This window comes from Heterodontus francisci, chromosome 3 (assembly GCF_036365525.1).
Source record: "Heterodontus francisci isolate sHetFra1 chromosome 3, sHetFra1.hap1, whole genome shotgun sequence".
NCBI lineage: Eukaryota > Metazoa > Chordata > Chondrichthyes > Heterodontiformes > Heterodontidae > Heterodontus > Heterodontus francisci.
This window is the reverse complement of record NC_090373.1, coordinates 203,945,243-203,972,286: the sequence shown is the minus strand read 5'-3', so window position 1 is coordinate 203,972,286 and position 27,044 is coordinate 203,945,243. Positions and strand designations below refer to the sequence as shown.

Genomic DNA, 27,044 nt, shown 5'->3' with positions numbered 1-27,044 from the left:
ACAGCAGCGCGGGGGCCGGGGAGATCAGCGCAGGGGCCGGGGACAGCAGCGCGGGGGCCGTGGAGAGCAGCGCGGGGAGACCAGCGGTAGCGGTGCCGGGGAGGGGGGGGGAGAAAGAGGGAGGGGGAGGGGGGGGGGAGAAAGAGGGAGAGGGAGGGGGGGAGAAAGAGGGAGGGGGGGGAGAAAGAGGGAGAGGGAGGGGGGGAGAAAGAGGGAGAGGGAGGGGGGGAGAAAGAGGGAGGGGAGAGGGGGAGAAAGAGGGAGGGGAGAGAAAGAGGGAGGGGAGAGGGGGAGAAAGAGGGAGAGGTAAGGAAGGGGGGAGGGGGAGAAAGAGGGAGAGGGAGGGGGGGAGAAAGAGGGAGAGGGAGGGGGGGAGAAAGAGGGAGGGGAGGAGAAAGAGGGAGAGAAAGAAGGAGGGGGGAGAAAGAGGGAGGGGAGAGGGGGAGAAAGAGGGAGGGGAGAGGGGGAGAAAGAGGGAGAGGTAAGGAAGGGGGGAGGGGGAGAAAGAGGGAGAGGGAGGTGGGGAGAGGGGGAGAAAGAGGGAGAGGTAAGGAAGGGGGGAGGGGGAGAAAGAGGGAGTGGGGGAGAAAGAGGGAGAGGGAGGGGGGAGAAAGAGGGAGAGGGGGAGAAAGGGGGAGGGGGGTGAAAGAGGGAGAGGGAGGGGTAAGGAAGGGGGGAGGGGGAGAGCTGGGGGGAGAGGGAGGAAGGGGAGAGAGTGGGGGGGGGAGCAGCGGAACGGAAGAGGAGTGCCTTTTTCTGTGCATGCGCCATAAACACAACAGCAAAAGACTTACTGGCCAGTCCCTGGACCCGGTGACACCAAGGTCTTCGCACGCTCGCTCCCCGCGGCTCTCTACGGCCTCTCGCTTCCGGCCCTCTCCGTTCAGCCGTTCCCTCCAGCTGCGGATGCCCAATCCAGTTGCTTTCTCCCCTACCCAGTTGCTTTCTCTACTTCTCCTCAGTACTTCAGGCATTGCAACTGTTTGGTCCCTGCATTTTGCATGCTCCGTCTCCCCACCCCTCCCCGCACTCCCCACCCCTCCCCCTCTTCAAACACCCCTCCCTCTACCCCCCCACCATAGTTGAATATCTGAAGTGCAGTTGCAAAGTCGGGGAAATAGCATGCAAAACAAAACCTCAACAATTCTGGGTTTAATTATTGAAAAGTTTTATTAAGCTCATTAAGTATCCGAGGAACTGCTGTGCATGGATACATGAGTGTTGTGTCCAGCATTCCCGTTAGACAGACAGGCCGAGTCTCTGCTATGCACAGCTAAAGAGATTGTTCCTGGAGAGCCTTGTGGTGAATAAAAGCTTGGCTCTCTATTCCACTACTGTATTGTCCATGTGAAGAAGGCAAAGTCACAAGAGTCTGAGCTCAGTCTATTCTTGGTGAATGTTCCCCAAGCGCATCCCAATGTGCATTCCCAATTCATCCATAAATGCAATGTTCCTTTCCACATCATGATGAGCTCCGCAGCATGATCTAGTTGCCTTCGTTGCTTGAATGCTGACCTTAAGTCTCAAGGATTGTTTTCTCGACGGCATGTTTTACATGAAAAGAAATAAAGCAAATCAGAGTCAGAGCTTGCCTCCCTCCATCCACTGAAATTACTGTTGTGCACACCTTTTTAAGTTCTGCAGTGAAGGCACCAATTGATAACGTCGCCAATGAAGCACTTATTACCCACCTCAGATGCAGGAATCAGCACATCCTTGCGTCCTCTCCCGCACTGCCTCCTTTGCTTGAATGCCGTCCTTAAGTGTCAAGGATTGTTTTCTCAAGGGCACGTTTTACATGAAAGAAAATAAGGAAAGAACATCAGTGTCAGAGCTTCCCTCCCTCCAATGAAATTACTGTTGAGAATGCTTTGTGTTCTGCAGTAAAGGCATGTACTGATAACACCGCCAATGAATCACTTAGTATCCACCTCAGCTGTAGGAGGCAGGATGATGTTACTGCCCCTATCTCGTGATGGTTCAATGCTGCTCTCAGGGAAAACATGAATGATGTGAGGGTGCTGGAAAAGAAGCACATTTCTTTTGGGCTATGAACATAAAGCTGGCCATTTAGCCCAGCAGTTCCCTGCCAGTGGTTATGTTACTCGTGCGTCTTTCCATCCATTCCCATTTAATCCTGCCTACTACTATCACCAGTTGTGTTCACAGCAAGAGCATTCACATTTCTGCTACCACTGGACACGGCATGCTTGTTTCTTTTAGTGCTCAGTCTCTTCTTGCTGAATGTTCCCCAAGTGCTTGACCCCTTTGGACGCCCTCTCTGCTTGACAGGCAGCAACTGGCAATTGCAGAGTCTCACAAGGCTCTGCATGGTTGTTTCAACGTCGGATGGGGTAACAGGTGGCTGTGTGTCCATGAGCACTGCCCTGATGGGTGTAGGAGCAGGTAACTGTGTGCCCATGAGCACTGCCCTGATGGGTGTAGGAGCAGGTAACTGTGTGCCCATGAGCACTGCCCTGATGGGTGTAGGAGCAGGTAACTGTGTGTCCATGTGCACTGCCCTGATGGGTGTAGGAGCAGGTAACTGTGTGTCCATGTGCACTGCCCTGATGGGTGTAGGAGCAGGTAACTGTGTGTCCATGTGCACTGCCCTGATGGGTGTAGGAGCAGGTAACTGTGTGTCCATGTGCACTGCCCTGATGGGTGTAGGAGCAGGTGACTGTGTAACTGAGCAGCAAGGAGAGGGTACTGCAGGTAGGGGAAGTGGAGATTTGAACAGGTAGGCATATGTATGGTCCATCAGATCATTAGGCCAGGGGGTGAGACGCTCAGGATCCAGGGTTTGTGACACGTGACTGATGTCCAGCGCGCGGCCACCTCCATCCGAAGGTGCTTCCGGGCAATTGTTGGGCATAGTAAATGGCTCCATCTCATCAGCCAGTCCTTGCTGCCAGCGGAGAGTCTGTTGCCGCAGCCAGTCCAGTCTCCTCAGGAATGCTGCCGTTCCACTCTGCAGAACGGCCTGTTGTAGCTGGTACAATTGATCTGAAAGCAAGCGGTATTTTTCATTGTGGCTGAGGGGCCTTGGCTGTTCCTCTGTAATCACAATGGCAGCAGCCATGCCTGTCGTCGTTGGTGTCTGAGATGCACGCCAGCGACAATTGGGGGCGAGCCTGTCCAAAGGCAGACCCAGATGCCTCTGCACAACAACAGCATGTTTGCAGGGCAACAAAGTCTGAATGGAGAAGATGCAGCTGCAGGTAGCCTGGCCATCATGTATCTGCAGTGTGTACTGTTTGGCGGCAGAAATCACAGTCACTGTGCCTTCATCCTGCTACATGCGGTGGCCCAGACAATGGAAATGTTTTCAGAGCAACTCACAACAGGGACTGGAGAACATGCGGTGGCCCAGACAATGGAAATGTTTTCAGAGCAACTCACAACTGGGACTGGAGAACATGCGGTGGCCCAGACAATGGAAATGTTTTCAGAGCAACTCACAACTGGGACTGGAGAACATGCGGTGGCCCAGACAATGGAAATGTTTTCAGAGCAACTCACAACTGGGACTGGAGAACATGCGGTGGCCCAGACAATGGAAATGTTTTCAGAGCAACTCACAACAGGGACTGGAGAACATGCGGTGGCCCAGACAATGGAAATGTTTTCAGAGCAACTCACAACAGGGACTGGAGAACATGCGGTGGCCCAGACAATGGAAATGTTTTCAGAGCAACTTACAAAGGCAGAGCAACTTACCTTGGAACAATCTCCTGTGTCAAATAAAAATGAAGCAAGTCTCCAAAACGAATAAATAATTCAGATAAAATGCGAGAAAATGCCCGACGAAACCTCCCCTCCTTCCACTTTCAAAAAGTCGCGCCGAAGCTTTGACGCATGCGCAGAGGCCAAACTGGCGCGTCGGCGAGGAAGACGAAATAACGCGATGACGTCATCTGCGCATGCGCACAACCTTACCGGCAGGTTGGACCGCAGTGCATGCGCAGAGATGAAGAGACTGTGTGCGCATGCGCGTACCGCGTCGTCTGCGCATGCGCAAAGCGGTCCTGGTAAGTCGGACCGCAGCGCATGCGCAGGGGGCATGAGACCGTCTGCGCATGTGCGCACCGCGGCGCATCCTGATGACGTTCTCCGATGAAGTAGCGTTGTCATGAATTACTTTGTAAATCTTTATCCAGCACCCCAAAAAACAATGCATTCCAAATCCTACCCGCTCGTTGCATAAAACAGTTTTTCTCATGTCACCTCTGATTCTTTTGTTAATCACCTTCAATCTGTGTCTTCTCATTATTGACCTTTAGCCATTGAAAACAGTTTCTCTTTATTTACTCTACTAAAACCCTTTGTGTTGCTCACTGCTATGAACTCTCCTATTAGCCTTCAGTGTTCAAAGGAGAACAACCCCAGCTTCCCCAGTCGGTCCCGGTAACTGTAATCCTGCATGGAGCCATTCTAGTAAATCTTTTCTATATCATGTCCAAAGCCTTCTTTGTCCTTCCTAAAGTGCGGTGTCCAAAATTGGGCACAGTACTGCAACTGGGTCCGAAATATTGTTTTATATAGGTTTAATAAGAACGGGAGCAGAGAGCCAGAGTGGATATAGAAATTAAAGTGTACCTAGGATGAGGGGATGGTCCTATAAAGAGATAGTGGAGCTGAAAAGAATGAGAGGTGATCTCATTGAAACATAAAATTAGGGCCACAGTGGATTCAGAATTGGTGTGTTAGATGGCTGCAGATTATGTGCAGTATGCCTGATTTAGTCCATCTTGAGCATCTTTGGCATCCAACTGTGTGGCTTTTGGTGCTCTACTTTTAAGGCTGCTATTGCAAAGATGAAGAACGATCATCACCCTCCTCCTCTTGGCACTCCAGTCCACGTTGCAGTGCAATGTTGGGCAAGACACGGCAGATCAATATGATTCTAGTAACCCTGGCTGGTGCATACTGAAGGACACCCCTATATCTGTCCAGGGATCTGAACTGCATCTTCAGCGTCTGAAAATTCTTGTTCTGTTACACTTCGATGCTCATGTGGCTTTTATTGTATCTTTCCTGGGCATCAGTGGTGAGGCTTCTCACAGTTGTCATCAATCACATCTTCAGAGGTTGATCTTGTCTCCAAGGAGCCATCTGATGACTCTGCTTCAAGGTGTGAATATCTGTTGTAGGTTTGACCAGTGCTGGACAAAAGCATCATGGCAGCTGCCTGTGAATCTTGCACAGACATGCATGATGATCATTTGGTGGTTGGCAACCGGCTCGCATTGATGGAGTGGAATTCCTTTATGTTAATGAATACTCCAGGATGATCTGAACATGACTTGTCAGCCATATGTGTGCAATCTTTGACTATCTGGACCTGTGGGAATCCAGCCAGAGCAGGGGTCTGCAACCTGTGCCTCCAGAGCCGCATGCAGCTTATTAAGCAATGTGTTTGACTCTTAAATGCTTTCTGAAATGGCCTAACAAGCCACTCAATTGTATCTAACCGCTACGAAGTCAATAAAAAAGAATGAAACCAGCCAGATCACCCGGCATCGACCAAGGCACCGGAAACTACAACGGCAAACCCAGCGCTGTCGACCCGGCAAAGTCCTCAGTCCTAACATCTGGGGGCTTGTGCCAAAGTTGGGAGCATTGTCCAACAGACTAGTCAAGCGATAGCCTGACATTGTCATACTCACAGAATCATACCTGACAGACAATGTCCCAGACATTGCCATCACCATCCCTGGGTATGTCCAGTCCCACTGGCAGTACAGACCCAGCAGAGGAGGCAGCACAGTAGTAAACAGTCAGGAGGAAGTTGCCCTGAGAGTCCTCAACATCGACTCCGGACCCAATAAAATCTCATGGCATCGGGTCAAATAAGGGCAAGGAAACCTCCTGCTGATTACCACCTACCGCCCTCCCTCAGCTGATCAATGAGTACTGCTCCATGTTGCACACCACTTGGAGGAAGCACTGAGGGTGACAAGGGTGCAGAATGTACTCTGAGTGGGGGACTTCAATGTGCATCACCAAGATTGGCTCGGAAGCACAACAACTGACTGAGCTGGCCGAGTCCTAAAGGACATAGCTGCGAGACTGGGTATGCGGCAGGTGATGAGGGAACAAACAAGAGGGAAAAACATACTTGACCTCATCCTCACCAATCTGCCTGTTGCAGATGCATCTGTACATGACAGGAGTGACCACTGCCTTCACATTGAGGATACCCTCCATCCAATTGTGTGGCACTAAATGGGATAGATTTTGAACAGATCTCATTGCAAAACTGGGCATCCATGAGGCGCTGTGGGCAATCGGAAGCAGCAGAATTGTACTCAACCAGAATTTGTAACCTCATGGCCCGGCATATTCCCCACTCTACCATTACCATCAAGCCAGGAGACCAACCCTGGTTCAATGAAGAGTGCAGGAGGGCATGCCAGGAGCCGCACCAGGCATACCTCAAAATGAGGTGCCAACTTGGTGAAGCTACAACACAGGACTACTTGCGTGCCAAACTGCGTAAGCGGCATGTGATAGACAGAGCTAAGCAATTCCATAACCAACGGATCAGAGCTAAGCTCTGCAGTCCTGCCACATCCAGCCGTGAGTGGTGGTGGACAATTAAACAACTAACTGGAGGAGGTGGCTCCACAAATATCCTGATCCTCAATGATGGGGGTGCCTAGCACATCAGTGCAAAACATATGGCTGAAGCATTTGCAACCATCTTCAGTCAGAAATGCCGAGTGGATGATCCATTTTGGCCTCCTCTTGAAGTCCCCAGCATCACAGATGCCAGACTTCAGCCAATTTGATTCACTCTGTGTGATATCAAGAAATGACTGAAGACACTGGATACTGCAAAGGCTATGGGCCCTGACAATATGCTGGCAATAGTGTTGAAGACCTGTGCTCCAGAAATTGCCGCACCCCTAGCCAAGCTGTTCCAGTACAGCTACAACACTGGCATCTACCCGGCAATGTGGAAAATTGCCCAGGTATGTCCTGTACACAAAATGCAGGCTGAGTCCAACCCAGCCAATTACTGCCCCATCAGTCTACTCTCGATCATCAGTAAAGTGATGGAAGGTGTCGTTGACAGTGTTATCATGCAGCAGTTGCTTAGCAATAACCTGCTCAGTGACACTCAGTTTGGGTTCCATCATGGCATTTCAGCTCCTGACCTCATTATAGCTTTGGTTCAAACATGGACAAAAGAGCTAAACTCAAGAGGTGAGGTGAGAGTGACTGCCCTTGACATCAGGGCAGCATTTGACCGAGTATGGCATCAAGGAGCCCTCGCAAAATTGAAGCCAATGGGAATTGGGGGGAAAACTTTCCCGTGATTTGTTCGTGAGTCTTTCTCTTTTTCTCTCTCTAAACTGGGGCATTTGTTCAAACAAGGAGCTGGGAAATTAAAAATATCAGTCAGGTTAAGTATAAAAGTAAGTGAATTAATAATAACAGCATGAGCACAGAGCTGGCCCAGAGACATTAATTAAAATTAATAGTTTAAACAAGGTACTAACTAGATTCTAAAAGAAGGAATAAAAATTGTTTTAGATCATGGATGGGCAGCTGAGACCTGTTGCTTGCAATTCCTGCACATGTGAGAACTTCAGGACACTTCATTTGTGTATGATGGGCTGGATTGTAAAGCCCCTCCGCCATCGGGAACGTTGGCAGGTGGGGGGGTGGCGGCGGCAGCAATGAAGATAGATGCGGCTGAAGCCGCTACCGACCCCAACAGACCCCATGCCGATCTCGCCGGCGGTGGTGAGGCTTTCTGGCGGCCGTCCTGCCGCTCAGCGATGGGACCCCAATTGAGGGTCCCGTAACCTCCTTAATCGCCGCACCAATCTTCACTTGGGCGGCCGATAATGCTTTTGAATCCTCATTCGGGGAAACGTGGCGCGACACCTGTGGGGAGGGGAGAAGAGGATTTTTTTTCTCTGCGGGAGGTGGGGAGCGGGGTTAAAACACTGTGAATTGGTTGGTGGGGGGGTGGTGGTGCTGGTAAAGGGCAAAGGTGCCAAACTTTGGGGAGCAGGAAAGGTCAAATTTTAAATATCTGTATTCCGGGAGGGGAAAGGGCAGGAATGTTCTGATTTACCATTAGGGGTTAGGAGATTGCATGGTACGTTTATTTTATTCAGTTTCAGGAAACTTAAACTTACCTGTCCCTTTAAATTTTAAATGTGCACTGAGGGCTGTAAGCCCTTTGAAAATGGCACGGTGCCTGCGCTTTGGTACCGGACACTGTTGCCTGTGGTAACCCGCCCACCCTCTCCACGTCATTGCGGCGGGCGGGCGCACGGCCTTGCAAATGAGCCACCGTGTTTGAAATCGCGGTGGCTCCATGATGCGGTTGCCGTGTGGGCGGGGCGCATTTTTTACGTCCAGCTGCTTGAGCTCCAGCTTAGAAATTCCAAACTTGAGGAGCAGCTGGAGCACCAGGGAGGAGGAGAGTTTCTTGGATCATATGTTCCAGGAGGTGACCACCCAGGCAGTAAGACTCAGGATAGTCGATGGGTAGCCATGTGGAAGAATAGGAAACGGCAGGAAGCGCTAAAGCTTTCAGGGTGTGTGCCACTCTCAAACCAATATTCAGCATTGGAGTAACAACACCTCTGGGAGTAACAACACCTTGAAGGACTGCAGTCCAGACCATGGCATAAATTGGCAAGGAACTGCACAGGAGGGGAACAGCAAAGCATAGAAATGCAGTTATTATAGGAGATTACGTAGTTAGGGGAGAGACAGGCATTTCTGTAACCGTCATCCTGAGTCCCGTTATGGGTAGTGCCAAGGTAAAGGACATCACGGAGAGGGTGCAGAATATTCTGCAGGGGGATGGGAGTGAGCACAATGTGTACACATTGGTACTGTTATGATCCCTCTGGAGATCAACTAACCAAAAGAACCGAAAGGGTCTTAAAAGAGGTGGCTAATGTGGTAGTAGATACGTTCGTGTTAATTTTTCAAAATTCGCTAGATTCTGGAAAGGTTTCATCGGACTGGAAAATAGCAAATATTATCCCTCTAGTCAAGAAGTGGGGGAGGCAGAAAACAGGTAACTGTAGGCCAGTTAGCTTGACTGTCCGTCATGGGGAAGATGTTAGAATCGATCATTAAGGAGGCTATAGTTGGGCACTTAAAAAAACTCAAGATAATCGGAAATAGTCAGCATGGCTTTGTGAAAGGGAGATCATGTTTAACCAATTAATTGGAGTTCTTTCATGGAGTAACATGTGGCGTGGATAAAGGGGAGCCTGTTGACCTACTGTACTTGGATTTCCAGAAGGCATTTGACAAGGTGCCACGAACAAGGTTATTGCACAAGGTGTACTGGCTTACATATTAGCATAGGTAGAAGATTGGCTGGCCACCAGAAAACAGAGTATGCATAAATGGTTCCTTTTCTGATTGGCAGGATGTGATGAGTGGAGTCCCGCAGGGGTCTTTGCTGGGGCCTCAACTTTTTACAATTTATATCAATGGCATGGTAGCTAAATTTGCAGATGACACAAAGATAGGTAGGAAAGTATGTTGTGAAGGGGACACAAGGAGCTTGCAGACTGATATAGATAGATTGAGTGTTTGGGCAAAAATTTGGCAGATGGAGTATATTGTGGGAAAATGTGAAGTTGTTCACTTTGGCAGGAAGAATAAAAAAGCAGAGTATTACTTAAACAGAGAATGACTGCATACCTCCGAGGTGCAGAAGGATCTACGTGTTCTCGTGCAAGAGTCACAAAAAGTTAGTACAGGTACAGCAAGTAATAAAGAAGGCAAATGGAATACTATCCTTTATTACGAGAGGAATTGAAAATAAAAGTAAGGATGTTATGCTTCAGTTATACAGGGCATTGGTGAGACCACATCTTGAATACTGTGTGCAGTTTTGGTCTCCTTATTTAAGGAAGGATCCAAATGCATTGGAGGCAGTTCAGAAGAGGTTTACCAGATTGATACCTGGAATGAGCGGGTTGTCTTATGAGGAAAGGTTGGACAGACTGGGCTTGTTTTCAGTGGAGTTTAGAAGAGTAAGGGGAGACTTGATTGAAGTATATAAGATCCTTAACGGTCTTGACAAGGTGGATGTGGAAAGGATGTTTCCTCCTGTGTGAGTCCAGAACTAGGGGGCATTGTTTTAAAATTAGGGGTCGCCCTTTTCGGACAGAGATGAGGAGAAATTTTTTCTCTCAGAGGGTTGTGCGACTTTGGAACTCTGTGCCTCAGTAGGTTGTGGAGGCAGTGTCATTGATTAATTTTAAGGCGGGGCTAGATAGATTCTTGTTAGGCAAAGGAATCAAAGATTATCAGGGGTAGATGGGAGTGTGGAATTCAAGACACAAACAGATCAGCCATGATCTTATTGAATGGCAGAGCAGACTAGAGGGGCTGAATGGCCTACTTCTGCTCCTAATTTGTATGTTCAAATGCTCTTATGCTCGTAACCAAACTTACTGAATGACGCTAATAAAAAAAATCGAGTGGACAGGATTTCAATTTTATAACTTTTACTTTAACAATCAAACCAAAATCAAAAATAATTACACTTGAAATAACAGACAAATCACAGTCAATATATATTTTACAGATAGCACGTTAGTTACAGATGCAACAAATACAGATCTCATGGATTTACTGGGCAGTCCACTCAGCATAAATAGCACCAATTACAGCCACAAAGTCCTTCAAAGGTCAGAACTTCTTCAGGTAGGTCTCCAGATCCTGTCTTCCAAGATGTGGTCTCCAGTTTTCATCTGACAGCAGGTCCCCTTCAATCCGGAACTCCATCGGTTCCCATCCAAAAATGGTGCACTCCTCCCAAACCTCCTCAGTTCTGCTCACAGCAGGCTTAATGGTGAAGATACACCAATATTTCTTTAAATCACCTCAATAGATTTGATGCAGGAAGGATGTTTTCCCTGGCATGCAGGTCTAGAACCAGGGTACATAGTCTCAGAATAAGAGGCAGCCATTTAGAGCTGAGATGAGGAGGAATTTCTTGACTCAGAGGGTGGTGAATCTGGAATTCTCTACCACAGAGGGCTGTGGAGGCTCAGTCATTGAGCATGTTCAGAGATCAATAGATTTCTAGATATAAAAGATCCTAGGCCCAACCATCTCTCAGCTGTGTCATCAATGGCCTTCCCTCCATCATAAAGTCAGAAGTGGGGATGTTCGCTGATGATTGCACAATGTTGAGCACCATTTGAGATACTGAAGCAGCCCATGTCCATATGCCGCAAGGCCTGGAGAACATTCAGGCTTGGGCTGATAAGTGGCAAGTAACATTTGTGCCACACAAGTGCCAGGCAATGACCATCTCAAACAAGAGAGAATCTAACTAACTCCCTGTGACATTCAATGGCACTACGATCGCTGAATCTCCCACTATCAAGATCCTAGGGGTCACCATTGACCAGAACTGAACTGGACCAGCCACATAAATGCTGTAGCTACAAGAGCAGGTCAGAGTCTGGGAATTCTGCGGCGAGTAACTCACCTCCTGACTCCCCAATACCTGTTCACCATTTACAAGGCACAAGTCTGGAGTGTGATGGAATAGTCTCCACTTGCCTGAATGGGTGCAGCTCCAACAACACTCAAGAAGCTTGACACCCTCCAGGATAAAACAGCCCGCTTGTTTGGCACCCGATCCACATTCACTGCCTCCACCACAGACGCACAGTGGCAGCAGTGTGTACCATCTACAAGATGCACTGCATCAACGTGCCAAGGCTCTTTAGAAAGCACCTTCCAAACTCACAACCTCTATCACCTAAAAGGACAAGGGCAGCAGATGTATGGGAACACCACCACCTGCAAGTTCCCCTCCAAGTCACACACCATCCTGACTTGGAACTATATCGCCGTTCCTTCACTGTCGCTTGGTCAAAATCCTGGAGCTCCCTTCCTAACAGCACTGTTGGTGTACCTACACCCCAAGGACTGCAGTAGTTCAAGAAGGCAGCTCACCACCACCTCCTCAACAGCAATTAGGAATGTGCAATAAATTCTGGCCTAGCCAGTAATGCCCACATCCCCCGAACGAATAAATAAACAGATATCAAGGGATATGAGGATAGTGTGGGAAAATGGTTTTGAGGTCGAAGATCAGCCATGATCTCGTTGAATGGTGGAGCAGGCATGAGGGGCCAAATGACCTACTCCTGCTCCTATTTCCTATGTTCCTATTATTGGCTACATGCAGCTCACACTGTTGCAGAGCCAATACAAGGCTTAAAGCCTCTTTCTTGATGGTTGTGTACTTTCTTTGATGCTTATTAAGCTTTCTAGGGAAGTATCGAATGGGCCATTCCATACCAGCATCATCATCTTGGAGCAACACCACTCCTACCCCTACAACTCTGGTGTTGATAGCCACCTTGAATGGCTTACTAAAATCTGGGGCTGCAAGAACTGGCACCTTTATCAAAATGGCCTTTAACTTCACAAATGCTGCTTGGCATGACTCTGACCATTCGAATATCACATTTTTCTGTAACAAATTTGCCAATGGGGTGACTACTATGTTGAAATTAGGGGCAAATGTTCTGTAGAACCCACACATGCCCAGAACATTTCTTTCTTTGTCTTAGGTACAGGAAAGTTAATTATTGCATGAACCTTGGTCACTCTCAGAAACACTTGATCTTGTCCTAAATAAGCGGCCTTGGCCTTGGCCAACTCGCTCCTTGCCAGGTTTATGACAAGGTTAGCTGTGGTCAACCTGTGAAATAGAGCTCTCAAATGTCTGACATGATCACTCACTTCAAGTGTTGCTGTCCAAGGTCATTGATGTACACATCACAATTACTCAGTGCAGCAATCACTTGATTGGTTAATCTTTGAAATGTAGTTGGTACATTTTTCAAAACAAATACCATGACTTTATATTGGAACAAACCATCTGGTGTCGCAAAAGCAGAAATTTACTTGGCTTGGTCGGTGAAGGGGACTTGCCAATATCCCTTAAGCAAACCATCTTGCTAACAAAGGCCGAATTCCCCACCCTATCAATACAATCTTCGAGCCTTGGGATCAGATAGAAATCCGTCTTAGTTACCACATTAACCTTCAGGTAATCAGTTCAAAATCTTGGAGAACTGTCTGGTTTTGGTCAGAATGACAGGAGAGCTCCAACTACTTTAACTGAGTTCAGTTATGTCATTATTTAACATCTATTGAACCTCCTCGCTAACTTGGCAACTTGCTGGGATTGAGTCTGGAGGGGTTTTGTTTATTTGGTTTAGCTTCTCCTATGTCAACCTCATGAATAGCTAGAGAATTATGGCCTCGCTTAGCTGTGCACACAGGCTTATACTTCCTCAATAGATCAGCTATGTTTTTCCTCTGTTGCTTGGGTAAATTTTGGAGCACCTCATCCAGACCCTCCAACACCTCTGCGTTCACCAACTTCACCACAGGAGAGTCAATCTGAGAACTCTCAGACTCAGACTCATCATCTGGTTCATCACATGCACCAGTATTACCATTTACGTTCTCTACCAACTGTGCTACACCTACTGGCTGACGATGCTCACAGTCATACTACATTTTCAGCATGTTTCCATGACACACCCTTCGACACTTTCATCTGTCTGCGATACTAACGACACAGTTCACCTCACTGAGTTTCCTTTTGATACAGTAGGGTCCACTATATCTAGCTTTCAGTGGTTCATCAGGCAAAGGCAGTCTTATCCCTGGGTTGAAACAATGTGCCTTAACTGTTATATCTGCTTGTGCTTTCATCACCTGCTGAGAAGACTTGAGATGTTCTCTGGCCATAGCGCAAGCATCTCAGAGCCTTTCTTGGAACTTTGACACATAATCCAGGAGGGTAGTTTCTTCCTCTTGTGCCAAAAATCTATCCTTAATGAGTTTAAGGGGGCCCCTAACCTCATGCCCACAGACCAATTCAAAGGGGCTGAAACCAATAGTCATTTTGTGCGTCCCTAGTTGCAAATAACAAAAATGATATCCCTTTATTCTAATCCTGGAGGTACTGAAAACAACAGGCCCTAATCATACTCTCCAAAGCAGTTGCACGTGATAAGCGGACAACTTAAGCTGTTTCACTTCTAAATTGCACATGACCTTCTGAAATACACCTAACATGAAATTTTATCCCTGGTCAGACTGAAATCATTAAAAAGGTTTCAGCTAACCAAATATCTGAATTATGAGTATTGCTGAAAATAGAAATATGTTGTCGAAGCTTTTTGTCATCATGACAATCGACAAGAATACCAATGTAAGGGAAAACAACAACTTCATTCTGTATAAGAAGAGAGTGCTACTTGGTTGGCAAGTGAACTCTGACTGGTAGAGGCATTGCCATGGAGAATGCACCAGTTAATGGTGACTGACAGTGAACTGCCAAGCTTTGTTTGAAATTTAAACCAGGCAGCTTGACTGATTGGTTAAAGCATTGCCCTGAGGAATGAACCAGCGAATGGCTGTAACTTGTTTTGTTTAGCTCAAACAGGTGCAATGTTTATACATATTCTTTCTGTCTGCAAAGAACAGGGCCCTGTGTCTTAATATATGTAGCTTAGAGTAAACACAAATATGCCACACTGCAAGCCCTCCTGACAATCTTAAATTGGTTGTCAGTGTAATTCTTAGCACACTCAGGATTATTTAGCAAATGTTGTCCAATCGCAGAATCACATCTAATGTTGGACACTGTGTTTTGAGTTTTTCAAGCACAGCCTGTAACTTGCCCATTGCAAATCGCAGAAGGGACATGTTGTTTGATACGTTCGCCAGTGTTTTGGACGTACGGCCTACATACCTAGCATCATAGTGGCATTGAAATTCGTATATCACATTTACTCATTGGTTGTGATAGGCAGGACGTGATATATGAATTTCAAGCTTCGGACCTCATTACAGCCTTGGTCCAAACATGGACAAAAGAGCTGAACTCCAGGGGTGAGGTGAGAGTGACTGTCCTTGATATCAAGGCAGCTTTTGACTGAGTATGGCATCAAGGAGCCCAAGCAAAACTGGAGTCAATGGAAATCAGGGGGAAAACTCTCCGTTGGTTGGAGTCATACCTAGCACAAAGGAAGATGGTTGTGGTTGTTGGAGGTCAATCATCTCAGTCCCAGGACATCACTGCAGGAGTTCCTCAGGGTAGTGTCCTAGGCCCAACCATCTTCAGCTGTTTCATCAATGACCTTCCTTCCATCATATGGTCAGAAGTGGGGATGTTCGCTGATGATTGTAAAACATTCAGCACCATTCACGAATCTTCAGAGACTGAAGCAGCCCATGTCCATATGCAGCAAGACCTGCGGCACAGTGGCGCAGTGGTTAGCACCGCAGCCTCACAGCTCCAACGACCCGGGTTCAATTCTGGGTACTGCCTGTGTGGAGTTTGCAAGTTCTCCCTGTGTCTGCGTGGGTTTTCGCCGGGTACTCCGGTTTCCTCCCACCACCAAAAGACTTGCAGGTTGATAGGTAAATTGGCCATTGTAAATTGCCCCTAGTATGGGTAGGTGGCAGGGGAATAGAGGGACAGGTGGGGATGTGGTAGGAATATGGGATTAGTGTAGGATTAGTATAAATGGGTGGTTGATGGTCGGCACAGACTCGGTGAGCCGAAGGGCCTGTTTCAGTGCTGCATCACTAAATAAATAAATAAAATAATATCCAGGCTAGGGCTGACAAGAGGCAAGTAACATTTGCGCCACACAAATGACAGGCAATGACCATCTCAAACAAGAGAGAATCTAACCATCTGCCTTTGACATTCAATAGCATTGCGATCGCTGAATCCCCCATTCTCAACATCCTGGGGTTCACCATTGACCAGAAACTGAACAGGACCAGCCACATAAATGCTGTGTCTACAAGAGCAGGTCAGAGTCTGGGAATTCTGTGGCAAGTAACTCACCTCCTGTCTCCCCAAAGCCTGTCCACAATCGACAAGTCAGGAGTGTGATGGAATACTCTCCACTTACCTGCATAGGTGCAGCTCCAACAACACACAAGAAACTCAACACCATCCAGGACAAAGCAATCCTCTTGATTGGCACCCGATCCACCACCATATTCATTCCCTCCACCAGAAATGCACAGTGGTAGCAGTGTGTACCAGATACATGATGCACTGTAGCAACTCACCATGGCTCCTTCAACAGAACCTTCCAAACCCGCGACATCTACCACCTAGAAGGACAAGGGCAGCAGATGCATGGGAACACCACCACCTACAAGTTCCATTCCAAGCCACATACCATCCTGACTTGGAACTATATTGCCGTTCCTTCACTGTTGCTGGTCAAAATCCTGGAACTCCCTTCCTAATAGCACTGTTGGTGTACCTACACCCCAAGGACTGCAGCTGTTCAAGAAAGCAACTCACCACCATCTTCTCAAGGGCAGTTAGGAATGGGAAATACATGCTGGCCTAGCCAGCGATGCCCACATCCCCTGAACGAATAAAAAAAAAATTCTGTCTGTAGGCCTCTTCTACCAATTCAAAGGCATTGAGAGCAGCAGTCTTTGCTGTGTCATAGTCTTGTGAGTCTTCTGAAAGCGATGCGTAGATTTCCAAAGCTTTCTTTACGAAAACACTCTGGAGGAGCAAGATGGCCAATTGGGAGGCTGCCTCTGGGAAAATAGCTCCCCTATTCTGCCTCCTGGCATGTGCGGGCTCAGGACCCCATTTGGTCCTGACGTCAGTGTCCCGAAGCCCACTGGAAAATTCTACCCTCTATTTCTTGCACAGTAATATTTTCCTTAACCAAAACTGCTACCCCCTCCTCCTTTTCTCCTTCCCTGTTTTATTCTGAATGCCTTGTATTCAGGAAAGTTATGCATCCAGTCCTCCTCTTTTTTGTGCTGGGTCTCAGTTATCACTGCTAAATCATATTCCTCTGTGTCTATTTGTGCCTGGAGCTCACCAATCTTATTAGTCATACTTCCTGTATTTGAACAAAAGCACTCCAAACCCAACCTCGACCTCTTTCTATTTTCTTCATTTCCACCTAATGCTGCATTGTTTCTAACTCTAACTGCCTGTTGCAGTCCTCAGGCTGGATTTTATTATCCTGCCATGGCTCTCGGCGGCGAGTACACAAAATGGAGGCAGTCCCGCCTGTGACGTTAGTGGCCACACCACCGCGATTATGCAATCCCCTCAACAGTATCCACTTACAGAGTTCCCCCCTTCCTTCACAACAGTAACTACTTGCAGAGTTCCAACCTTCCCTCACATCTGCAGATTGAGTTCAGCGGCAATGTCCAATGGAAAAGAAAATTCCACACGATAAGCTCGCATAACTTACTTAACCTTTGCAGGCACCAATGACTCTCGCCTCGGTGGTATCAGCTTTTCAAAGATGTGAAAGTGAAGGCACATGACTGCCGCACTTCATGCATAAGATTGCAAACGCCTGGTCGGATCACAGTGAATTAGAAGCAAATTCTGCAAAACAGTATGTAACAAATTTAAATTATGTTTCTGTTGTGTCATAACACCACAGAACTTTGCTGCCTCCTAGAAAATTGGAACGTGGCATTATGGCGTCGGGTTCCATGGCGGTTGACTCTGTGCCGTTTCTCCGGCATCCCGCCGCCATCCCCCACCCCCCCCCCACCCCACCCCCAGTAAAAAAAAATCTTCGAACAGAACATAAAATACACCCCCTTGTTTCTAGTTTTTAATATTGCATCTTGGTGCCCAGCCCCCTGCTAAATTATTTTAAATCCCTCCCCGCAGCATTAGTTAACCTGCCAACAAGGATATTGGACTCAGTTCTTTTCAGGTAAAACCTGCCCATCTTGAAAACGTCCTTCCTGCTACAGACCTAGTCCTAATGTTCCAGAAATGTGAAGCCCTTCTACACAATATTTCTTGCCACACATCGACATGCTATATCCTCTTGCTTCCACTCTCACTAATGCATGGTACTAGGAGTAATCCAGCGGTTGTTACGTTTAGGGTTATGCTTCTTAACCTCCTCTCCTGCTCCTTAAAATTGACTGCACTACCTCAAACCTCTTCCTATGTCGATGGTTCTGACATGGACCTTGACTTCTGTCTCTTCCCCTCGCAAGCAAATTCTGAATCATCTTAGAGATGACCCTTACCTTGGCAGCAAGGTGGCCACATATCATTTGCATCTCACATCAATGGTAGCAGCACTGCCTGCCTATCCTCCTGATTATGATTCCCCAATTACTACTATGGTCTTACACTTAGAATCAATCATCGAATCACAGAATGGTTACAGCACAGAAGGAGGCTATTCAGCTCATCAAACTTGTGCCGGGTCTCTACAAGAGTAATCCAGCTAGTCCCACTCCCCCACTCTTTCTCCATAGCCCTGCAATTCTTTTTCCTTCATGTATTTATCTACTTGCCTTTTGAAAGCCTCAATTGAATCTGCCTCCACCATCCTTTCAGGCAATGCATTCCAGATCATAACCACTCACTGCATAAAAATGTTTTTCCCCCTGTCTGCATTGGTTCTTTTGCGAAACACCTTAAATATGTGTCCTCTGGTTCTTGACCCTTCTGCCAGTGGGAACAATTTCTCTCTATCTTCTATGAACTTTGAACACCTCTATCAAATCTCCTCTCAACCTTCTCTACTCTAAAGAGAACAATCTCAGCTTCTTCAATCGATCCACATAACTGAAGTCCTTTATCTCTCGACCCATTTTAGTAAGTCTCTTCAAGGTCTTCATATCCTTCCTAAAGTACAATGCCCATAATTAGACACAACACTCCAGTTGTGGCCGAACCAGTGTTTTATGGAGAATCATCATAATTTCCTTGGCTTTGTCCTCTATGCCTCTATTTATAAAGTCCAAGATTCCTGTTGGATCCCATTAGTTACACAAAGAGAGACGAAGTCCGACTGTAGCTTTAAGAAACTTTATTGCAGTACTTCTTGGTTACATCATCAGCAAAGCAAACAACAACAACACCTGGGCTCTTCTCTCCTCTCCTGCCTGAGCAGGGAAATCAAGCCTTTCTTATAGTTCTTCATACAAATCAGTGACACCCCCTTTATGTTCCCAATTGGTTTACAAACTCTGCAGTTTCTTGGTGTCATGGCCTGATTGGGGTACTGCCTTGTCACCTTCCCCTCTGGCAGTTTCTCATCCCCCCTATCTCCTTGGACAGTTAGGCTGATTGCTATACAATGGGCTACTATTATACAGCTTGCAGCTGTCCTGTTAGTTTTTGCTTGTTAGTCTACTTCTACTGATAAGCTGTCTGTGCAGCCCTGAAACTATGAAGTCAATTCTGATAAGCTGTCTCTGCAGCTCCGAGGTTAGTTTGTTAGTAGTACATGATTGATTAATTATTTCACCTTAAATGTCCCCATATTATTCTGTCCCCACAATTCCATATGCTTTTTTAATTGCTTGCTCATTTCTCATGTCCTGACACATTTAAGAACATAAGAATGTAAGAAATAGGAGCAGGAGTAGGCCATACAGCTGTTCGAGCCTTCTCCACTATTCAATGAGATCTACTTTAACACCGTTTTCCGGCTCGATCCCCATTTCCCTTGATATTTTTAATATGTAGAAGTCTATCGATCTCAATCTTGGACAATTACTGAGCCTGCACAGCTCTCTGGGTCCAAGAATTCTAAAGATGCACCACTCTCTGAATGAAGACATTCCTCTTCATCTTAATCTTAAATGGCCTGCCCCTTATTCTGCGACTGTATCCCCAGTTCTGGTTTCCCCAGCCAGGGTAATCATCCTTCCTGCATCTACCCTGTCGAGCCCTGTAAGAATTTTTCTGCACAACCAATGTGTTATCGTTTGCCTCATCGTGCCAGTCTCAGGAATGCTCTCCTTTGAGATGTCATCATCCTCACTGGCATTTAATAGACATGCCAACCCCACCCTCTGATGAATCAAGAGACAAACTCTTAAAAATCAAGAGATTTGGTATAAAAAACGAGTAATTTTTATTTTTCAAACAAGAACGTAGATTGATAGTTGGTTTATAAATCTCTGATATCACCCCTAACAGGTCAAGGCTCTTTTCAAAAACTACGGGTTGAATTTTATTCGGGCGCCACACTCTGCGGCGGTGCCCTTTGAACTCAGTGGGGTGCCCGCATTCAGCAGCCGCAGCAGAGCCCCCGCGATATTACGCGCAGGGGCTCATTAGCATCACTGCGCGAAGCCGCCCACCCCATATTTGACAGCTGTGGAGCAGGTGCTGGGGCCTCATTATAAGCGCCCTAGCACCTGCTTCCTGACAGCTGTCAAAGAAATACCTCACTGTTGAAGAATGGGGCAGCTGGAGAGAGAAGCTGAGTTAACTTTCAGGTCCATGACCAAGTTCACAGAACTGAAAGTTAACACAGTTTCTCTCATCACAGATGCTGCCTGACCTGCTGAGTTTCCCTAGCACTTTCTACTTTTCTACCACATACTAACCCTGCTGTGTCTCAGTGTCCTGTGAAGTTGCGATCCTCTTCTTCCACCTAAATGTTACATTGCTTCTTGTAGGCGTGCCCCGCACCTGGATGAATAATCTTAATTTGCACATTCCAGGACGTGAGACTTAAATGTACCATCAAAGGCAAATACACAACAGAAATAAAACCATAATTGAAAAATATTACATACTATGGGCTTCTGATCATCTGACTGTGAAACGCCACAGATGTTGTGTAATGGTTGAAAAACCATGACAACAGCACAGATTTCCTCACTAGTCCTGCATTGGTTATCAAACATGTGCAAGACAAACCTTGCAGCCAGAAGTTAAAGCAGTTACACAGTGGAGTCACCTTTGCAGTTAAAGGACAACACCAAATGCCCAGTTTGGCAGAGGGGTGCCCCACAGTACAACGATGCCTCCCAGCTCACTCTCCTCCAGATTGTGCGGGCAAGCTGGGAGGTCCTTTTCACCAGCGACAGTAAGAAAAGGCCCTCCCGCCTGAACAAGGCAGTCTGGCTGGAGATGGCAGAGGAGGGAAGTAGCCATGAGGCCATCCGGTGTGTCATGCAGGCCCCCACCTGCCAAGAATGAGGCACATTAAGTTTGCCACATGGACATTAAATTTCAAATTGTTGCTGGGAAGAAGAGAAGGCCTGTTACAAAGGGTTGCCAGGCCCCTGGCTGGAAAGACATTTTTGCATATTAACAGACAGTGTTTGGGAACAAAAGAGCTATACCCTGCTTCAATACAATCCACAAACAGATGTGGTCAAACCAGTTAGTCACATGATTAAACTGCTTGGCAGTCTGGGTATTTTTTTAATTGTACGAGCACCAAAGTCATCCACAGCCAAAGGGCAAGCGGATGAGCAGCTTTCCTCCAGTCAGGCTGCCAGCACAGAGGTTGCACCGAGAATGGGCATTTGCAAACGTTTACAGAGAACACCGACACAAATGGGAATGCACGGGTGTCACAGCAATGTCAGTACGTCTTTTATTAAATATTCCTCACCAACATGTGTGTCCTTTTCTCTGTGTGCCATAGAGTCATAGAGTTATAAAGCACAGAAACAGGCCCTTCAGCCCATCGCGTCTGTGCCGGCCATCAAACACCTATCTATTCTAATCACATTTTCCAGCATTTGGGCCGTAGCCTTGTATGCTATGGCATTTCAAGTGCTCATCTGAATACTTCTTAAATATTGTGAGGGTTCCTGCCTCTACCACCTACCACCCCTTCAGGCAGTGTGTTCCAGATTCCAACCACCCTCTGGGTGACAACATCTTTCCTCAAATCACCTCTAAACCTCCTGCCCCTTACCTTAAATCTATGCCCCCTGGTCATTGATCCCTCCACTAAGGAAAGAAGTTTCTTCCTATCTATCCTATCAATGCCCCTCATAATTTTGTATACCTCAATTAGGTCCCCCCTCAGCCTTCTCTGCTTGAAGGAAAATAATCCTAGCCTATCCAGTCTCTCTTCATAGCTGAAATGCTCCAGCTCAGGCAATATCCTGGTGAATCTCCTCTGCACCCTCTCCAGTGCAATCACATCCATCCTATAGTGTGGTGCCCAGAACTGTACACAGTACTCCAGCTGTGGCCTAACTAGTGTTTTATACAGCTCCATTATAACCTCCCTGCTCTTATATTTTATGCCTTAGCTAATAAAGGCAAGTATCCCATATGCCTTCCTATCCACCTTATCTACCTGTGCTGCTGCTTTCAGTGATCTATGGAAAAGTACACTAAGGTCCCTCTGACCCTCTGTACTTCCTAGAGTCCTACCATCCATTGTATCTTCCCTTGCCTTTTTAGTCCTCCCAAAATGCATCACTCACACTTCTCAGGATTAAATTCCATTTGTCACTGCTCTGCCCATCTTACCAGCCCATCTATATTGTCCTGTAATCTGAGGCTTTCCTCCTCACTATTTATGACACCACCAATTTTCGTGTCATTCGCGAACTTACTGATCATACCTCCTGTATTCATGTCTAAATCATTAATGTACACTACAAACAGCAAGGGTCCCAGCACCGATCGCTGTGGTACACCGCTGGTCACAGGCTTCCACTCGCAAAAACAAACCTCGACCATCACACTCTGCCTCCTGTCACTAAGCCAATTTTAGATCCAATTTGTCAAATTGCCCTGGATCCCATGGGCTCTTACCTTCTTAACCAATCTCCCATGCAGGACCTTATCAAAAGCCTGACTGAAGGCCATGTAGACATCAACTGCCTTACCCTCATCTACACATCTAGTCAACTCCTCGAAAATGAATGATGTGTGCCAGCATGTAGCACAAATGTCACATCCCTTTGCACCATTGGCCCTTCAGGAGAGCCAACATATGCAATAACATCATTGCCATGCCACCATTACTCATGAGCATCTCCAGGGAAGCCATAACATGGACATTGGCTCAGTCAGCTGCTGCCTCTAATGGTTTACACAGGGATGCTGCAGATGTGGACTGCCTCACAGCAGGTGAGCGAGGATGATGTGTGGCTTGTAGAGCTCATATCAGTTCCTATGGAGCGGAGAGCCTTTGTCTGACAGGCACTGCCGTACATCCCTAGCTCACTGCTAGCCTTGCTTGCAGATCCTGGGTGCCATCTGTCCTCCCATGCACCTTTCATGTTGTAGGTCCTCAGCATCTTCACAGTCCGAAGAGGAATCCTGTTGATGTCTCTCCCCATCATTCCAGGCCAGCCACTTATTGGGTGTGTAGTTGTGCAGAGCACAGCGAGCAGAAAAGAAAGGAACTAGCCTTTTTGGCCTGTAGTGCAGGGTATCACCCTATCCATCCAGGCATTGGAAGTGCTCTTTCAGCATGCCAATCGCCTGCTCAATGGTGGCTCTTGTAGCTCTGTGGCTGGTGTTGTATCTCTCCTCTGCAGCAGTGATGAGGTCTCTCATTGGTGTCACGAGCCATGTCTGCAAGGGATAGCCCTTATCTCCAAGAAGTCACTCCTCCATCTGAGCCAGTTCAGTGAACAGCAGTGGCAGCCGGGACTGTCGCAGGACCCAGGTGTCATGGCAGCTGCCTGAGAAGCGGCACAGATTTGCATGAAGCATCTCCAGTGATCACATACCAGCTTTACCTAGTTTGAGAGGATTCCTTTAATGGTGACGTCTGCAGCTGGCAGCCTGGCGAGGGGGTCTAATGGCCACATGGGTGTAGTCTATGAACATTAAAACCTATGGTTCTCCAGCAATGGTGCCGAAACCGATGGCCCTCTGGGCCTGGCTGTGAGAGTCCATCCTGAAGCGAACATACTCACTGGCCCTCCGGTGTAGGGCATTGGTGACCTCCCTGATGCAGCAGTGCACTGCTGACTGTGTGACCCCACCAAGGTCTCCGGTGGGCCCCTGAAGAGCTGCATAGGCGTCAAGCTTGAGAACCGCTGCCACTACGAGGACCGCAGGCATAGGATAGCCACTAAAGCTGCAGGTCATCTTTGAGTGGGGCACAGAGACATTTCACCTCCCTGTCTGCATGCGCAATTGCCTCTGACACTGGTGCTCTGACATGTGATGGCATGTCATGTGGGGCATGTAGATGCACGGCAACCGTAATGGCGAGCTCCCCTTGGGGCTGCTGCTCATGACCGAGGGCCTCTACATGGACCGCACCCGCCTGTTGATTTTGGCTCCTGCGCATATGGATCCTCAGGAGCAGAGGATCACACAATGTAAAATAAGACATACCCATTTCCATGTGATAAATAAAGTTGAACCCTTCATTTATTCGAAGGTACAGAACAAGACAGGGATTGGTGTTGACGGGTACATCAGGTGCTTTCATGGATCAACTATGTGGCATGGCATGGCAATGCCCATCTTGGCCAACTCTCCGAGTGGCACAGCATGACCACATCAAGATCCTCCCAGCTGAATCGATTGCCGCCACCATCCATATAACCTTAATGCTCCTACCCTTTCTGGCACCCTCCTCACACACAGGGTGCCGAGAGTGCCATTGCTCCTTCATAAACACAAACAAACGCAGAGCGTACACTGTTTACAGAGGGAGGGTACACAGTACCTCCCTGCATGCCTGCAGAGCTTTCCCTCCAGTAATGCCAGACCCCCCCTCCCTCCTCCCTTCCTGTATGCAGAGTGAGACTGCTGAATATCAGAACTTCCATAGCGAAACATTCTGCTTCTGATGACCTGCCAGCTTTTCTAATCATGAACAGGACAGCATGTGACGGCCGCCTGTTCTACATAAAATGAGGAAGTGTTCATGAAGAGGCGGTGGCGGGCTGTATAATCTGCAGAGGTAAGTATTCTAACTGGGGTGCCATCGCGGAGTGGCGGGGGTGGGCAGCACCAAGGTCCCCCCGCCCCTGGTAATTTGCGACCCGTGGAGTCGAGAGGCCAGTAAAATTCAGCTCTATATTACTCCTCCTGAAAATGCTTTAAAAATCTTTTAAAATATTCTACCTGTTATCAGTTGTGCATTCTGCTTCAACAGATAAAGAGTCATGTTTGCCAGCCTCGTATCTCTGGTTTGTGGAGTTGGTGGTTGAGGCATGCTTCTGGGGGATATGCTATTTTGATTGACAGCTCTTTAGCTATAAATCTCTTAAAACTGGATATGATATTTCACCAAATCTCTTCTCACATACTACTATCGGTTCATTAACCTTCAATGTCCTTTACTGCCAGGGAAGGGAACCAATCCAGTCTACCCTGCATGTGACTCCAGTCTCCAGTCCCTTACCACATGGTTCATGGGGAATATAATTGACAAGCATAATTTTATCATTATTAATCCCACTTGCTTAAATTTATTATAATTAAGCCTAAACTGTAAAAGCAAAGGAAATGGCAGATAAGTTCAGTAAGAAGCAATTCTTCAAGCTATTTTCCCCCAGTGACCTCTTGTCAGGCCCAGAATGAAAATAATTAGTACTGATGCAACAGTTATTTCTTGAATAGTCTTGGTGAGTTTTCCTACCTGAATACATGTGAAACCAAGAACAATGTAAATATGTACATTTCAGAAATGTAAAGAAGGATTTTAACAAATACCTAAAAATGCCAAGTGTACTATGTAATGTTTACATCATAGGACCTCGATTGCCATTTTTTGGTTGCAACTGGTCAGAACCTACATTGTGCTCTCAGTGCCTCAGTGTCTAAATTCCCATCCTTAGTTTCAAATCAGTTCATGGCCAATTTGTTCCACTCTATCTTTTAATGACCATGGCGGGAGCAACGCACTGTCAACTCAGTCCCGTCACTCCATGGGTCGTGGCATATTATTTAAGCCTTCACCCCCACTCGGAAAACAGCTAAATTAAACATTCGAGTAACCCCAGAATGAAACAGACCAAACCAGGTATCTTTAGACAACAACAAATTAGCTATTTATTAAAACTAAATCTTAAACATTAATAAGATAAAACCTATGTCTAAGGACTTTATAACTTCTTAATTTAATCTAACTCCCCCATTTACACACATACAATCAAAAGTAACAATAGTTCACTTTTTTTTCATATGTGGAATTTTTAAAATTAGCTGTCTCTTAAGAAGAAATAAAACAAGAAAGTATTAGCAGGTTACGATCCTGATGGATGAAGTCTTCTAATGTGGGAATGGTCAAAGGACACTCAAAATCTTCATCCAGATTTGATGAAAATAGTCCTTCAGAAGATAGGCATTCAACTCTTCAGCTGCAGTAGGCATTAAACAGCAATACAAATAATTCTTGAAAAAGAAAAGCTTTTCTTCTTAGGGAATTAACTTGGCTTGCAGCACCTTGTAGCATTTTTCTGGGGGAGAATAAAACAGCTCCTTTCTTCAGTTCACTTTGCTAGAAAGTCTCTCAGAACTAACTAGTCTGAGCTGGTTTCTGCCAGTTCTACAAACAGTCAAAATGGAAACATTACCATGTGACCACTCTCTCTCCTGCTGTTGCTCATGGTAACAAAAATGCAGCTGGTACACTGTGTCTCTAGAAATTCTAGAACTTTCTCCCTTAAAGGTGCACAGTTTTTAACAAAGTCTTAAAGGCACACGCACTGTTTTCAATCTGAGGGAAAAAAATAATTACAGGCCCGTGACACCTCCACCTTGGCGAAAGGAAATGCCATTCCTGAAATGCGTTTCATTACAATGCAAAAAAAAACAGAAATTGGAAAAACACAAACATTGTTTCGCATTCACACACTATTCACTCTGCTAATAATTTACAGCATTTTCTTTATACCATCGCCATAGTTAAATTCGTGACAAAGCGTCGGTGATAATATTATTTTTCCCCGAAATATGTACAACCCTTAGATGATAAGGCTGTAACAAGAAACTCCATCTAAAGATTCTAGCATTTCAGTTTTTATACTTTTCCACAAACGTTAATGGGTTATGGTCAGTGTGTGTTAGTATTTCTTTCGTCCTGGCGGACGTACACTTCAAAATGTTTGAGAGCCAGTAAAAGTCCTCATGTTTCTTTTTCCACAGTGGAATACTTTTTTTGATGGCAATTTAATTTTCTTGAAAAGTACCCAACTGGCTTCTCTATGCCTGATTCGTCATCCTGCAATAGGAATGCACCAACCCCCAGATCACTGTCATTGATTGCTATTTTAAAGGGTTT

General features: G+C 46.6%; 1 protein-coding gene across 1 annotated transcript in view; it reads left to right on the top strand.

Annotated features, from left to right (window-relative positions):
* The window catches only part of LOC137367180 (dynein axonemal heavy chain 8-like), a 2,531,605-nt gene that overhangs the window by 1,045,936 nt on the left and 1,458,625 nt on the right, over positions 1–27,044 (top strand). The window lies entirely within an intron of this gene.